The 15,817-nt window shown below is 47.6% G+C and overlaps 1 protein-coding gene and 1 pseudogene across 1 annotated transcript in view; one reads left to right on the forward strand and one right to left on the reverse strand.

Moving 5' to 3' along the window:
• INSC (INSC spindle orientation adaptor protein) overlaps positions 1 to 15,070 on the reverse strand; it is a 118,904-nt gene extending 103,834 nt beyond the window's left edge. Inside the window, exon 1 of the mRNA XM_032427126.1 lies at positions 15,029 to 15,070. The gene's annotated coding sequence lies outside the window, so the exon portion shown is untranslated. The remainder of the gene's footprint in view (positions 1 to 15,028) is intronic.
• LOC116646414 lies at positions 456 to 961 on the forward strand (annotated as a pseudogene).
• Positions 15,071 to 15,817: the final 747 nt, after the last annotated feature.

Here is a 15,817-nt window from a genome sequence, read left to right on the forward strand (position 1 = left end):
TTGTCAAACCTAAAACTATAAAACTAGAAGAAAGCATAGGAGAAAAACTCCTTGAAATTGGTCTTGACAGTGACATGGCGGACACCCGGGGCTCAATGGGGCAATAATAAAGACTGTGATGGAGGCGAAAGGTCTTCCTCCTCCCTCACCCCCCTTGCTCCTTTCTTTCTTCCTCCTCCTTTCCTTTCCAGTCAGGTCTCATCCACTTCCCCTATGGGCACTCTAATCCTACATAAAGGCATGACTTCCCAGCACCACAGGGAAATGGGGTGCAAGCCCACAAACTATTTCCCCATCACCACTTGTGCAAAAACTGATTTGAAGGCATCTCTGGGTTTGAAAAAAGGAAAGTGCCAGGATTTCAAGCATCTCTGGTTTTGCCCTGGAGACCCTTCACTGCTAAGTATCAAGATGAAAAAAACTGGAAATTGATGGAAACCTTATTCAGAGTTGGAATGGGAAGATTTGTAGTGACAGCACTACTTGCTTGAAACTGTTCTGAGGTTGCTTTGTATGTGATTCCCCTGGATCCAGTCACTGAGTTTGCAAGTGAGCTGCACAAAGATGGAGGAAAACTCTTCTGCCCTCCTTGCCATGTGGCTCTGAATCATGTTCTCAAGGCTGCCATTAGTGACCACCTTAAGTCCAAGGCTCACACGAAGAGGAAGGCAGAATTTGAAGAGCAAAATGTGAGAACGAAGCAGAGGCCCCTGACTGCACCTCTTCGATGCAAAAGTACTGCACAAACAGAATGTCAGTGTTATCCAGGACTTTGTGAAAATATGCCTGAAGCCAACATCAACACTTGAGAAGGCTGATCTCCCAGCAGTCCGTGCTTTCCTTTCTCTCCAAGTGAAGAACAGAGGCTACATACCTAAGTCAGACCACCTGAGGAGAGCATATCTGCCTGATGGATATGAGAATGAGAATCAACTCAACTCACAACACTGTTGATATGGAGGTTGCGTTATTCACGTTATCAAGATAAACGTGTAGTATTAAAGTTGTCAACAACAAAAGAAAATACAAGCAACAGAAGCAAAAAAAAAAAAACCAAAAAACCCAAATGGGACTATATCAGGCTAAAAAAGCTTCTGCACAGCAAAAGAAACAGTCAACAGAATGAAAAGACAACCTGTAGAACGGGAAAAATATTTGCAAACCATACATCTGATATGGGGGTTAATATCTGAAATATATAAGGAGCTCCTACAACTCAATAACAAAAAAAAACTTAATTTAAAAATCAGTTAAAAATGTAGAAAAGGCTCAAATAGACATTTTTTCAAAGAAGACATACAAATGACCAACACATACATGAAAGGTGCTCAACATCACTCATCATCAGGGAAATGCAAATCAAACTATAATGAGATATCACCTCACACCTGTCAGAATGGTTAGCATCAAAAAAGACAAGAGATAACAAATGTTGGTGAGGATGTGGAGAAAAGGGAGCCCTTGTGCAAAGTTAGTGGGAGTGTAAATTGGTACAACCACTATGGAAAACAGTATGGATGTTCCTCAAAAAATTAAAAATAGAACTACCATATGATCCAGCAATCTCACGTCTAGGTATATATCTGAAGGAAATGAAATCAGTATCTCAAGGAGCTATCTGCTCCCCCACATTCCTTGCAGCATAATTCACAAGAGCCGAGACATGGAAATATGGAAATATCACATTATATATATAGATATATATAGATATATAAATAATATATATATAGGACACTGTATAGGTTATATATATGGGACACTGTATTATATATATATGTGCATGTGCATATACGTATATGTGTGTGTATATATATATCTATATCTATCTATCTATATCTATATATATATATATATATATATGCAGTGGAATATTATTCAACCATAAAAAAGGAAATCCTACCTTTTGCAACATGGATGAACCCCAAGAGCACTATGCTAAGTGAAATAAATAAGGCAGAGAAAGAGAAATACTATATGATCTCACTTATATGTAGAATCTAAAAAAGCTGAATTCATAGAAACAGAGAGTAAAATGGTGGTTGCCAGGGCTGGGGGTAGAGGGAAATGAGGAGATACTGGTTAAAAGGCACAGATTTTCAGATGAATGAGTTCTAGGGATCTAGCATACGGCACAGGGGGTGACTATAATTAACAATACTGTATTGTATATTTAAAAGTTGCTGAGAATAGATCTTCAATATTCTCACCACATTTACAAAAAAAGGTAACTGAGGTGATGGATGTGTTAACTCACCTTACTGTGCTAAGCATTTCACAACAAATACATATATCAAATCATCACATTGTATACCTGAAACTTACACAATATGACATGTCAATTATAGCTTAATAAAGCTGGGGGACAAGACGAAAACAAGAAGACTAGGGCTTGACCAGAGTCCCACCACCCTGATAACATAGTCTGTGACAGAAAGCAGAGGGCCTGCTTTCTGCCTGGCCAGCCTATGCTTATCCGGGCACAGCCCCTCAGCACTGTACCAGTATGTGGGGGTTCATGCTCTTATCCTGATACTTCTGACATCTGATAAAAAAAAAAACACAGCCCCCATCCCATACAGCCTTTAGGACCCCTTGCCAAACCCAAAAGGTGGCACACACACACACACACACACGACCAGCGGTCAAGAAACCAACAGCCTCCTCTCAGCTCTGCCAGTAACCAACCTTGTGAACTTTGTCAAGTTACTAACCTCTCTGGGCCTCTTTTCTCATATGCAAACTGGAGATAATAATATATCTTTGATTACCTGGCACAGTTGTTGTAAAGACTGAAATACAATAATGGAGTGGACACCTGCTTTGTATCTCTATATGAGGTCATAAAAGTAAGAGGGATTTTGTTAGGCAATATAATCTATGGAATAAGAGTCTCTTAAAAGACCCAAAGGAATGAATCTAGAACAGTGGGATTTCAGGCAACGTGAAAAATGAGCTCTGGACCAAGACAGAAATCTAGAAGTTGGGGCCTAACCAAAAATCTCTGTTAACACAATGTGAGCAAGAAACCTGGAACGTTATGGGAGGAGAGGAGCTCAAGAATTATCTTTTCCGGTGGCGCCTGGGTGGCTCAGTCGTTAAGTGTCTGCCTTCGGCTCAGGTCATGATCCCAGAGTCCTGGGATCGAGCCCCGCATTGGGCTCCCTGCTCCACGGGAAGCCTGCTTCTCCCTCTCCCACTCCCCCTGCTTGTGTTCCCTCTCTCGTTTCTCTGTCAAATAAAGAAATAAAATCTTAAAAAAGAAAAAGAATTGTCTTTTCTAATCCTGCAGCTTCTGCAAAGGGAAACCAAGGCCCAGAGAAGGTGAATGACTTATCCAAATCACAGAGCAAATTTGTGGCTGAACACTAGCACTCAAGTTCTTTCTTCCCTCCGTCTCAGGATCCGTCCTGATACGGGTCCATGATGCTATGCTGGTCCATTCTGGGTCCACGATGCCCCTTGGAGAGAGAGCATAATGACCCGATACCTGAAGAAAATGCCACTGCCTTCCCCAGGGTACTCACTGAGGGATGCTGAACTTGGGGGCACTTATTTTCCTGTGTCTACAAGTTCAGTTTGCTCATGAGTCTAAGTCACTCTCCTCCGTGTGGAAATCCCTCTGCCAAGTCCACAGCACAAGACAAACAGAACATGTTGACCAACAGCTTAAGAATCAATTATGAATCCAGTACTGACACAGACCACAGGGCCTGGGTTGGCAGGTGCTATGGCCCAAATCCCTGTGACTCTTCAGAAAACTGTCTCCAGTTCAGCCCTCCCCACTAGGATCCTGAGTGTGGGGATGGAGGTGTGTCAAAGGACAATTGCATCTGTAATCCTGCCTTTAAGTCGCAGACTTCTGCACACTGTGGGGAGAGGTTATGTTCTTAAAGACGTGGCCTCTAGCTGATTGGGACAACAGAAGAGCAAATAAGTGGGTCTAGTGAAGTCTCTGGAGGCCGAGCCTCAGGCCAGACCAAGCACTGGACTTATGCCCCAAATATGCATCCCAGGTTTCTCTGTGGCGGCTGCTATATCCCCTGTGAGATGCTCTTTATCTCCAGCTGGGCAGGGACTTTGTCTCTTGCAATGGCCTCAGGCACAGGACACCCCGGCCCATCACACACCTGTTCCCTCACCCTCTCAGCCGTCACCTTCATAGTAGTCACCCCTTTACTCACTCACACCCACGGTCCCCAGTGAGCCTTTGCCAAGGGCTCTGAGTACAACTGGGGTAGAAATGGTCACAGGCCAGGCCACATGAGTGCACAAGGGATCCAGAGCCAGGCTCTACTCCCATTGGCAGGCAGCTCTTCCTGAGCCCACCTCTGGCCCACCCTGAGACCCGTCTAACACCTTCTTGGTCTGGGGCAAGAGGGGTGACAGTATGGTCACGGGGTAGGGCAGAGCATCTGCTCTGTATCAGGCCCCAGCTAAGTGATAGAGAAGTAAATGAATAAAACAATTTTCTTAGAATTTCCTCTTCCATTGAAAGAAATATACAAATGTATAATTCAAACTAGTAATTCCACCAACAGGAGTTCAAATAAGATGCTTGACCTTTCTCTTGCCACATGTGCTCTATATGGTCTTGAATATTTTATGCCCCTTCTGGGCTTCTCATTGCCCCATCTGGAAGAGGAGAGGGGTGGATTAGATGAACTTCCACTCTGAAACTTATGTTTCTACAATCCAATGACCCCTTCCCCAGAAGCTTCTATAAGAGTCATCATGGCCAGAGGCCAGACCCAAACCTCCAGATTGCTCTGCCCAGAACTCAGTTTGCTCTGCGTTCTTCGCTCAAAGGTGAGTTACAGGAGACATCTGGCATTTGTCCCAGAGATAGCCGCTCACATCATCTGCTGCTATTGTTGGCCATTAGAGCCCCCACATCATTGCTTCCCTGCCCACTCTGCACCTGGGGGCCACCCCAACAGTCTCTCCAATCTCAGGACCCTATGGGTCATAAGACTAAGAAGGCTTGCACAAGGCAATTGTTTTCTCGTTGGCCTCCAGCCTCCAGCCTAACCCCGTCATTCCGGTGTTAGTTTCAACCCCTTAAAACACAGCTCTTGTAACATCCCCTTAGAAACCAGTTACATCTCCCCAGTATCTCTTAACTCAAGTCTGAACTGCTTAGCCTGGTGCTCATGACTCCCCAGACCTGTGTCCAGCCCACCCCACCTCTTTTGGTATTACCACCCTTTACTCCCCACTATGTCCTTTATGTTCAAGCTTCTAGGCATGTTCCCTGCTATTCTTCAGAACTGATTTGCTGTCCCCACCCATCAAGATTCAACATAAATGTGGCCTCCTCCTGGAAGCGTACTCACACTCCTTGCCAAATCATAAGGCACCCAAAATACTGAAGCGCTGACATGATTCATTCTGGGTTTGCCAGGGCCCGCTTGGTTTTCTAACTGACTAGTGATCTCCCATGGATGCATCTAGCACCCCCTGCTGGGGCCCAAGTCCCAGAAGAATATGCCCCTAGCAACCAGCATCTAGCATAATGCTCTACGTGTAGCAGGTAAAGACTTGTTAAAGACCAGTACAGACTTGTAAAAAATTCACTTGAAGATAGCTCGACAGAGGATGAAGGGAAAAAGGAATGGATGAACAGTGACAAAAAGCCTCAGAGGCCATGTCACATTGGTAGAAGAAAAACTGAAATGGATGGAGAAATAAATGATAAGTGAACCTTGGGCGTGGCCACCACCATCTCTCACCTGCATTACTACAATAGGCTCCTAACTTGCCTTCCCCCCTACTCTCATCAAACTGCCACCAGAGCATGTCATTTCTCTGTTCAAAACCTTCCAATGTCCACCCATATCACCCAGATTAAAAGCCAAAGTTCTCCAAATAACCCACAAAGGCCTTCATGACCTCGCCCAAATTATTGCACTGACTTCAACACTTTGACTTTCATTTCACTACAGGTCTATGGACCTTCATACTCCTCCTCAAGCATATGTCGGGACTTTTGCCTTTCTTCTTCCATTTGACTGCTTTTCCCCCAAATACTCACACAGCTTGCCGTTTCACTTCCTCCTGGCCTCTGGTTAAATATCTGCTCATCAGAGAAAATCTCCCGACCCTATATAGATGTATAAACCTCTCCCACCCTTGGGATTCACTTGCCTTTCTTGTATTTCTCCATAGTGCTCAGCACCATTTGCATGCTGTATGTCAGCCTGCTTACTGTCCATCTTCCCATACCAGGAAGCAGATTCTTCAAGAGCATGTATTTTGCTCACTGCTGTATCTCCAGTGCCTAGAATAATGCATGGCACAGAGTAGGTACTAGGTGGATAGTTGTTGACTGGATGAGTGAGGGATTGAGTGAATGAGTCTGTAACTGAGATCCCTGGCACCTTCGCGCATTTTTCTAAGATGCCCTTATCTGATGTGGTTGCCATTGTCTTGTGTCTGCTCAGTTCCAGCCCTGTCTGATGTCACAACAGATGGACAGCACACATTCTCAGGGGTTCTTTATAAGCGGCAAACTTAAGAGAACTGAAAGAGCATCTTCTGGAGGGGATGGGGCCAGGATTAGTCTACTGCCTGGTTCCTAAGGCCACATTTTAAAAAATCCTGCTCTCCCTCCTCCTGCCAGCTTTCTGCAAATTCCACAGGTTTAAAAGCACAATTCTGGTAGAAAATGAAGAAAACAAAAGCATCCTCTTTTCCATGGTGGAGCTCTTAGGGAGATATGTTTCTCTTTTCCCTTTGGACCTCAGCCCCAAGCACCTCTGCAGAGCCCAGCTACCACCTTCCATCAATCTGATCAAGGAGCCTAAATCCTAAGCTCTCATCACACTGAAAGAGGGGACAGAACACTAGAAGAGCAGAAAGTGAGATAAGAAGAGCAATCATCATGGCAGCTTCTGGTCTCACTTTCTTCCTGCTAACACCCTGCAATCACATGTGGCCCTCAAACAGCACAATGACATCTCCCCACCCCAATGGTCTCTTCGCCTGAGCTTCTGGGCTGTGAGAACCATGTGAAAGAAGGTTGAAGAAGAGGGGGACGCAGGTAATTCACCAGCCTTGAGTCCTGCTATAAACCCAACATAAACTCTTGTCTGTGACTGGACAGGTGGGTGTTGAAGGAGGGGTGAAGGGAGTAAGTGACTTAAATGAAGACAAAATAGATCATTGAATGAGTGAGTGAGGAACGCAAGAGTCAGTGAGCCACAGTGACTGAATAGGCTGTCTGTCCCAGTGCTAAGGGCCCCATTGCAAGGATGGCTCCCTGGTCTTAGTAAGACATGCTCTCTGAATGCTCTTACAGGCCTAAGCCTAGTACAACCTCAGGGGTGGGGAGGAGACTGTCAGCGTCTGATCCATGTGATATATCATGCAAATAACTCCCAAGCTCCAAGGAGCCTTCATAAGTTTGTAAAGATCCTTCATAAAAGCAGCCATGGAGCCAAGTCAGGACCACCTGGAGGCCTCTCAGATCTCCTGTATCCTCTACAAACCAGGGTAGATGGGTGAGCCACAGGCTCAGGGATGCCTTGTGACTTAGCTCCCTCCTCCAGGCAGCCCCTTAGAATCACCTAGGAATTAGATGTCATCTATCACCAGTCACCAAAAAGCTGCTGAATGACAGTCTAATTTGTGTTGCCCAGAAGATGGTAAGATCTTTGAAGGGGAGGGGCTGATAGGAACCTCAAATGCCACATGTCCTAAAATGAATTATCTTCCCCCTCCCAAATCTATTTCTTCCTTAAAAGTTTTATTCTAGTGAATGGCACCACCATCTATCTGGGTGCTCAGCTGATAAAGCTTCATTCATTCATTCATCCAACAAATATTTGCAGAATGTCTCAGTAACATACTAACTGCTAGGATCAAGCAATGAATAGCCCTCATGGAGCTCATCACCAAATAGGAAAAAGAGGCATTAATTATCATGTAATAATTGTAAATAAAGGTAAAGTTACAACTGTGATAAACCCTTGAAGGAGGTAAACAATGTTTTAAAGCCTTACAAAATGGGATTTGACATAGTCATGGAGGTCATGGAAGCGACAGTTGAGCTGCAAACTGAGAGATAAGTAGGAATTCAGTATGTGAAGACATGAAGGGAGAGTATCCTAAACAGAGCGACAGCAAATGCAATGGCCAATGGTAGGAGGGAGTCTGACAAGCCCAAGGGACTGAGACGAGGCCAGCATGGCAGATGGGAGGAAGGGGGATGCTGGCTAGGAGGACATAGGCAATGGTGGTAGGGTCGGACAAACAAGACCTTGTAGGATTTATTAAAGTGTTTGGTCTCTATCTTAAGATCAACAGGAAGCAACTGAAATATTTTCAAGGAGGGAAATGACATGAACAAGTTGTGTCTCGAAAGGCACTCTGGCTGCTGTGTAGTGAGCCAGCATGGATGCAGCTGGACCAGTTAGGAGGCTCCTGTGGTACTCTACAGGAAAGACGAAAATGGTGCCTTGAACCAGAGTGGAGACGGACAGACAGAAGTGATGAATTTCAGAGATATTTACAAGAGAACATCAACCAGCCTTGGTGAGGGATTGGACGGGCTCCAAGGGAGACGGGTGCTGAGGAGGACTGACAGTGCTCTCTGATGTATGCAGCTGCGTAGATGAAGGAGCTGGTCAAGGAGACCTGACATACCTGAAGAGGACCACATAGGAATAGGATAGTGTGGGAAAAGAACACGGAAATGCCGTTTTGGATATGCTGAGTTTGAGAGTCCCTTTGACTTTTTCATCTCCCTTACTTTCTGCATTTGAGAGGAGACCTCCTCTCCACCTTATCTTAATTAAGGCCCTTCTCATTAAAACAATCTCGAGGCTCTCATGAAATATCACCTCCTCAAAGAGGCCCTCTCTGACCACTCAATCTAAAGTACCCTTATGCTACTACTCTCTATTTCAGTCACTTGTGGGGTTTTGTTTTCATTTCTAAAAATAGATAATAATTTCTTGCACTTTGAATCATAGAAATAAATACGGACATATAGGTCTATGTCCTAGCTCTGTTTGCTAAGAGGGCATAGAAGCAATGGCACACCAAATCCAAAGAGCACATATTGTCCCAGATTTTGGTTTCTAAATACCATTCTCCACTAAAAGGATCCAGGGCTTCTTGGAGAAATGGCTAGTTCCAGGGCCAGAAACTTCCTTTTATCTCTCAAGATCCAGACCAAGAGTTTTCACCTCTGGGAAGGCCTGTCTGATTGCCCCAGTAAGAGAGGACACTTCCTGTTCTGATACGGCAAGGAGTCCCGTACCTGCTGGGATCACGTCCCACAAACAGGCCTGTCACTTATTGTTCACAAGCCATGTGGTCTGACTGCAGCTGGAGGACCAGGACATGCCCTGCTCACATGCCCTGTATTCCCTGTGCCTTGCACAGACCCTAGCACACCACAGGATCTCAATTAATATGTGTGGTGTGAATAAATGAAAAAGAGTAATTGAACTTTCTGCATCTTCTGGGAGATCTCTCTGACTTCATTATCCTCAAAAACTACAGAGAGTGAGAGAAATTCATTCTTCCCCTATTTTACATACAGGCCTTCTCTGAGGCCCAGAGAAAGGAAGATAACACAGTATACCCAGAGGCTAAGCTAGAGCTGGGGTCCAGGTCTGTTACCAATCAGTCCGGTGTTCTTCCCCAGAAGGGGAGTGGGACAAAAAGGAAGGATATGCCATTCGTGGTTCCCCTATTCTATGTCAGATACTACACTTCAGTACATTTTCTAGGAACCCCATTTTACATACCAGGAAACTGAGGCTCCAAATCAGATCTGTCTGACTACAAAGCCCACGCTCTTTTCTCTGCACATGGCTGGAATGTACAGCCCTCCTCTGCCCCTTCATCAGGAGCAGTGAGACAACCTGAGTCCATCATTCTGTCTCTCAACCACGTCCTTTAAACCAGCACCACACACAGGCCCACAGTGCAGCCCACACTCCCAGACCACAGGCTGTATTTTACATGGTTTCCAAGCCCAGGATATTTGGGTTGTAAGACAAAACCTCCATTTCTCCAGCAGAAAGTGAACACTACACACAATTACCCGGCCAAACTGCTGATGCCTACAGACACTGCATCATGCCGAATAGGGTCTGGTCTGCACAGAGACATTCTCAGTGGATCCTGGACTCCCCCAGAGCTTGGCACCGAGGGGACCCTGGAACCAGGGGAGGGAGGAGCTCTCTGGATCACAGAGTCTGGGTGGAGGCTTCACTCCCAGGACAGAGATTGATCCAGGGGAGAAGTGAAACCACAGAAGCCCAAAGCTGCCCACCCCAAGAGAGTGGGGTTGATCCCTGCCAAATCCGAGAGACCTCCCCACCCCGCCCCTGCTTCCCACAGAGTGGCAGTCTCCGTTTTGAGACTGGTAAGGCTGAGGATGCTGATGTTCAAGTCCTGGGGCCAGAAACGTCAAGCCCTTAGCCCTTCCCCAGTTGTCCCAAAGGGGTGGATTTTCCTGTTTTCAAAGCTTTAGAACCAGGGGAGTGATCCGCACACATTCACTACAGACTCTGACAGCAGACAGACCTGGGATGGAATCCTGGCCAGCTCTCACTTAACCTCATTGTGCTTCAGTTGCCTTATCTTTAAAACAGGAGTGCCTGTCTCACAGCGTTGTTCCAGAGGTTTCATGAAACAAAAGATGCAAAGAACATAACAAGGGGCTGGCCTTTAGCAGGTACTAAATAAATGGGAATAACCGTGAGTAAGCCTTCCCCCTCAGCCACTCTGACTGCAGGGCCCGACACAATCTTGCTGGATTTTAAACCTGTTCTCATTTGGTTGAGCTAAAAGTCCTGGGAACACCTCAAATCCTCAGCAGAGATACAATCAAATCTGTCTTACTTTTTTGAGATGACATTATTTACCCCTCACCTATACCAACCTCCCAAACTGCTGGAGGAGTTTCCCACGATGAACTGCTTGAGTTAGCAAAGTTTCATTTTGGTGACTCTTTGTCCACACACAAAGGAGAAATACCAGCTCTGCCTCCCTGCAAATTCACAGGAAGTGAGATACGAGTGAGGGATGACAAGATGCCTTTGGCGCATCTTGCAGTAGCTGTTGAGGCCGTTGGTTGGGCACATCCAGATACAATCTGTCTCATGGTTGCAAATACACTGATTGGCAATTGGGATCGCTCTTTTGGAGGAGGAATGAATCTCTCTAGCAAGCTGGCCCAGCTCACCTGTCACGGCAACCTCTGTCATAGCTTCCAGTCCTTCAACACTTCCTACACAGATACGGGATTGTGGGGGATCTACATGGTCTGTGAACCGGCCACCATTGCAGACATGCTGCATGTTGTTCAAAAAGAATGGATGCGACTCTGTACAAGTGTAACTGAAAGTGAAGTCGCTCGAGCCAAAAATCTTCTGAAAACAAACATGTTGTTGCAACTTGACGGTTCTACCCCAATCTGTGAAGATATTGGCAGACAAATGTTATGCTATAACAGAAGGATTCCCATTCCGGAGCTTGAGGCAAGAATTGATGCTGTAAATGCTAAGACAGTTCAAGAAGTGTGCACCAAATATATTTATGATAAGAGCCATCATCACCCAGTACCAGGTATTTCCCAGGACCTCAGGCCAATGACTCCTCCTTTCCACTTTGTAACCAAATGCTTTTGGGAGGTTAACAGCCATCAATGTGTGTGAAGGCAGTGGGGGGGGGGGGGTGACTTAATGCATACTGAGAAGCAGAATCCCAATACAGTGCCTGAAAGCCCACCATTAGAGTCCTTCTAATCATTCTTTAGTGCTAAACACTGCCCCCCACTGCTCCCCTTGCCAAACATTAATAGCCTTGGGCAGGGTAAAATAAGCAGTCTTGGAGTCAACTAGTTAATGCAGCCAGAGCCCTGCCCTGCATTCAGAGGCCCCCGGTGACTGACATCTCTTATAGGTAAGAGGTGACAAATGACGCCCTAACCACTTGGTAGACTTGAAGCCCCTCACTGGGAAGGAGAAAAAAGTGAGCATTTGTCTATGACCTCACAGGTCCAGGGCAGAAAAGCTTCAGTGTATGTCCCTCCACATTCCAGAGTCCAGACTCCTCATCCCGAGCTCTGGGTCCAGAAGAGCCATGCTGATCAGAGACCATGTGGTCCACACTGGGGGAGGCAGAGCTCAAGTCCAAGAGACACAGACCTCCCAGCAGAGCCCTGGGCCTTGACAGGGTCACATGAAGAAGGGGTGGCCATGGGGCCAGGGCCAGGCTTAGGGCAGGGGTCAAACTCCTTCAGGCATCCAGACACTCACGCTTTTGAGACAGGGAGGAACTGGCAGCTGAAGTCCTCAGAGCAAGGGGCATTTATCAATGGCCCAATTCATTCTTAACAATCCCCATTGTCTGAGCCAGCACAGAGATGGCCATTTTCTCCCAGAGCCACTAGAAAGAATAGCCCCAGGACATAGTCATGAATCCGAGTCCAAAGATACAGAAGCCAAAATTAAGACATGGTTTGGAAACCACGTGAAATATCTGAAATTGGAGATGTCCCCCCAAATCCAGGCAACACACTTCCCATCCTCACAGGCAAATAAAAGGCTTAATTGCTAGTTGTTCATTTATTTATTCTGATCTCTTTCTACAAAGGATGTGGGAGTTTACATTTAAAGATGTGTATACTATGTAGTTGTTAAAGCAGAAATTAAAAGTGAAGCCAGGGTTCCAATGAACACAATTACTACGCTGGAGCAATAGGATAGACTAAGAGCTTCCTGGCAGCTAGAGTAGGAAGAGAAACCCCCAGGTTCGGTCATGAGCTCAGGAGTCACAGAGACCTATAGAAATCCCTTGAGCACCCTCAGCCTCAGTTTCCTTGTCAGGAAAAAAAATGGGACTATTAACCTAAGAAAGAAAGTTGTTGTGAAAAGTAAATGAAATAAAGCATATACTAAAGATTCCATCAATATGTTTCTATTACCATTATTACACATGTCATTATTACTATTATTCTGATGTCTGACTTCTCCTCTTTAAACTGGAACTATGTGAACTTAGTGGAGTTGTCCTGATGCTCTATGATTCTGCATCGTTGCTCTGAAGTTCTGACTGGCAGGTATATGTATTTGATTAAGAGGGGGAAAAAAGGAAATAGACCAGGACTGAGTCACCATGAGTCCTCCAGTTTTCCAGTCTTGTCTTGAGCCCTATGGTGGCTGGGGGCCCCTACAAAGGGGAAGGCTGGGGAAGGTATGCAGACTTCCTTCACTCTGCAAGAAGGCTGCCAGGCTGACCTCAGCCCGCCCTTACTGAACCATCCCCAGGGGTCAGGCTGAGGACCAGGGCAGGGGAGAATAGATCCCTGCACCCCACTCAGGAAATGGCTGAAGATCATCTCTCCCCTGCATATAAGGAGACTTGGTAGAGTGAGAGCTCAGGCACTCCTTGGACTAAACCATAAACACTAAGTAAGATAAAGTCCATGTCATCTGAAGGATGCACATCTGGACATCCCCACTGAAGCCTGTCCAGAGGAGAATGACCTGGATGGAAGAGGTCTAGAAGCCATAACAACAATAACAACAACAACCTGATATTTTGGGTCACCTACTCCTCCAAGCACTGTTTAGTGTGTCCTCAGTGGTCCCCAGGGGAAGGAGATCAGGGAGAACAAGATTCTGTCAAGGAAAGAGATAACCACTGGGGGAAGGGAGAGGAACAAAGCCAAAGCCAGCTCTTTTAGCCTAGCTGAGATGGGAGACTCAAAACAGGGCTGATTAAAACCAAAGGGAAGGATTCAGTCCGGCTCAACTCACTGTCCCTCCCTGTCAAATGACTGCATGGCCCCAGCCCACAGAAGGCTCATGGTTTTTCTATAGCAGGGAGAATCCAGAGTGCAAACTAGAGCCTAGAGCAAATTACAGATGCCTTGCTCTGCCTCAGCCTGCAAGCCTGACCTTTTCATTTGTAAGAGGGTAAAAGCTGCTTCTAAGTCCAGACCCTTAAGCCCCAGGCTACACGGGCAGCCTTAGTGCTAGAACGAATGGGAAATCCCAAAGGCACTGTGTTATCATTTTCCCTGAACCCACAGCCAAAGTCCCTAACTTAAGATAGTCCCTACTGTGGCCAGTTTCTTGGACTCATTGGCCAAGGTACCATATGTAGGCTAAAGGGGACCCAAAAAGGGGGTCTGGAGGCTGAGGGTACAGTAAGCCAGGGGGGCATGTTTGTGCATATGCATATTCTACACATGTAGGTACGTGTTGCATACACGTCACTGTCCACAGGTGTACGTGTTGAAAGTATGTGAGTGTCTGCCTGGATGTCCTGACTGGAAGTGCATGTGTGGGTAGGAATGTGTGTACTCAGGAGCAGCTGTCAGGGTGTGGGTGTGAGCGCCCTATCAGCGTTTGTGAGTGCACACGACTGTGTGGTCTGCCCACCCGCTCTCACTGTCCTCCTGCCTCTCTGCCATGACAGTGGGTCCCCCAAGCTGTCTCCTCACCCTGGCCAGCCAGCTGGGGTCCCTCAGAGCCCCATCGACTCCAGTGTTGGCCAAGGACTCTGAGCTCCCGCCCTGCTTACAGCCGTGAAAAACCAAAGCCACCGAATGACCCACAGAGAAGATACCCCAGCTGGGGACGAGCCAGTCACCCTAGAAAGTCGGAGTTCAGATAACACTCTTTATCCTTACTCTGTCTTCATGGGCTCACGCACACACATCCATCCGTCCCCCCATGTGCACTCTCTCAGCCCACCTGCAGCCTTCCTACCCCACACACGAATGTACTTCCAGGAAAGAGACACACCTGTCACCTGCGGGCACACTCCAGGCCCACCTACCAGTACGTTCCCCCACACACGGACATGCTCTCTCACTCGTACTCCTCCCCTGGGACACATGCTAGAAAGTTCCACAGGCTAACACATCGGCCCAGGCACTTCCTCCCACGGCCCACTGCCACTCCTACACCTACCGTCCAAAGAGTCGCAAGCACGCTGGGTCCCCCACTAGGCCGTCCGACCGGCAGGGCCCGGAATCAGCCGGCCCAGGGGGTCTACTCACTGCGAGGGAGCGGGGCGGCGAGCCGGGTGCGCGCGGCGGCCAGCGGTGGCAGGGGCGCAGCTGGGGCTCCAGAGGCCGGGCCAGCCGAGGGGCCGCCCGCTGCCCCGCGCCCCCGCCCCGCGCGGCCCCAGCCCGCCCACTCCCCGGCGGCGGCCGCAGGACCTTCCACGACAGCGCGCCCCCTGCCAAGCCTCCGTCCCGCGTCAGCCACCGCCGCCAGGAGTCTCCGCCGGGCCACGAAGCTATTTTCGTGCCCCCGGCAGTGGAGACGTCGCGCTCTGGTCTGTGGGGAGCGCTGGAATGGGGCCGCGGTCAGGCTTAATTAGAGACCTGGCTCACCCCGGGGCCCGGCGGGAGTCAGGGCTGGGAAGCACCCCGGAGCCGACGAGGCAGGGGTGCCCACGTGTGCCCGGCGTGCCAACATCTGGAGAGGGGAAGGGAAGGAGCGGCGAGCGCTTCCCTTGGAGATGAAACAAAACAAGGAGGGGTTTGGGTGCGGTTCACAGGCTCTGCGGAGGGAGCCGCCAAACTTTGAGCAGTCCCCAAAAGCCTGGAATGCGCCTGGGTTCATTCACCACAGGTGCTTCCCTTTGGAATCTAAGTCACCCATATAAGATCACCGACCTCCAGAACACCGACCTGCCAAAAATGACAGAGGGTGTTTGTTGAGACTCCTTTTAACTTGGGACACATCAAACTTCCCCTCTGGATGGCTTTGTGTCAGATGGCTAAGTCTAGAAAAGAAGGCTGATTCCTACCCAAAAGCTCAGGAATGTTGCATTCCTGAAT

Source organism: Phoca vitulina, unplaced genomic scaffold (assembly GCF_004348235.1).
Source record: "Phoca vitulina isolate PV1807 unplaced genomic scaffold, GSC_HSeal_1.0 scaffold36, whole genome shotgun sequence".
Classification (NCBI taxonomy): Eukaryota; Metazoa; Chordata; class Mammalia; order Carnivora; family Phocidae; genus Phoca; species Phoca vitulina.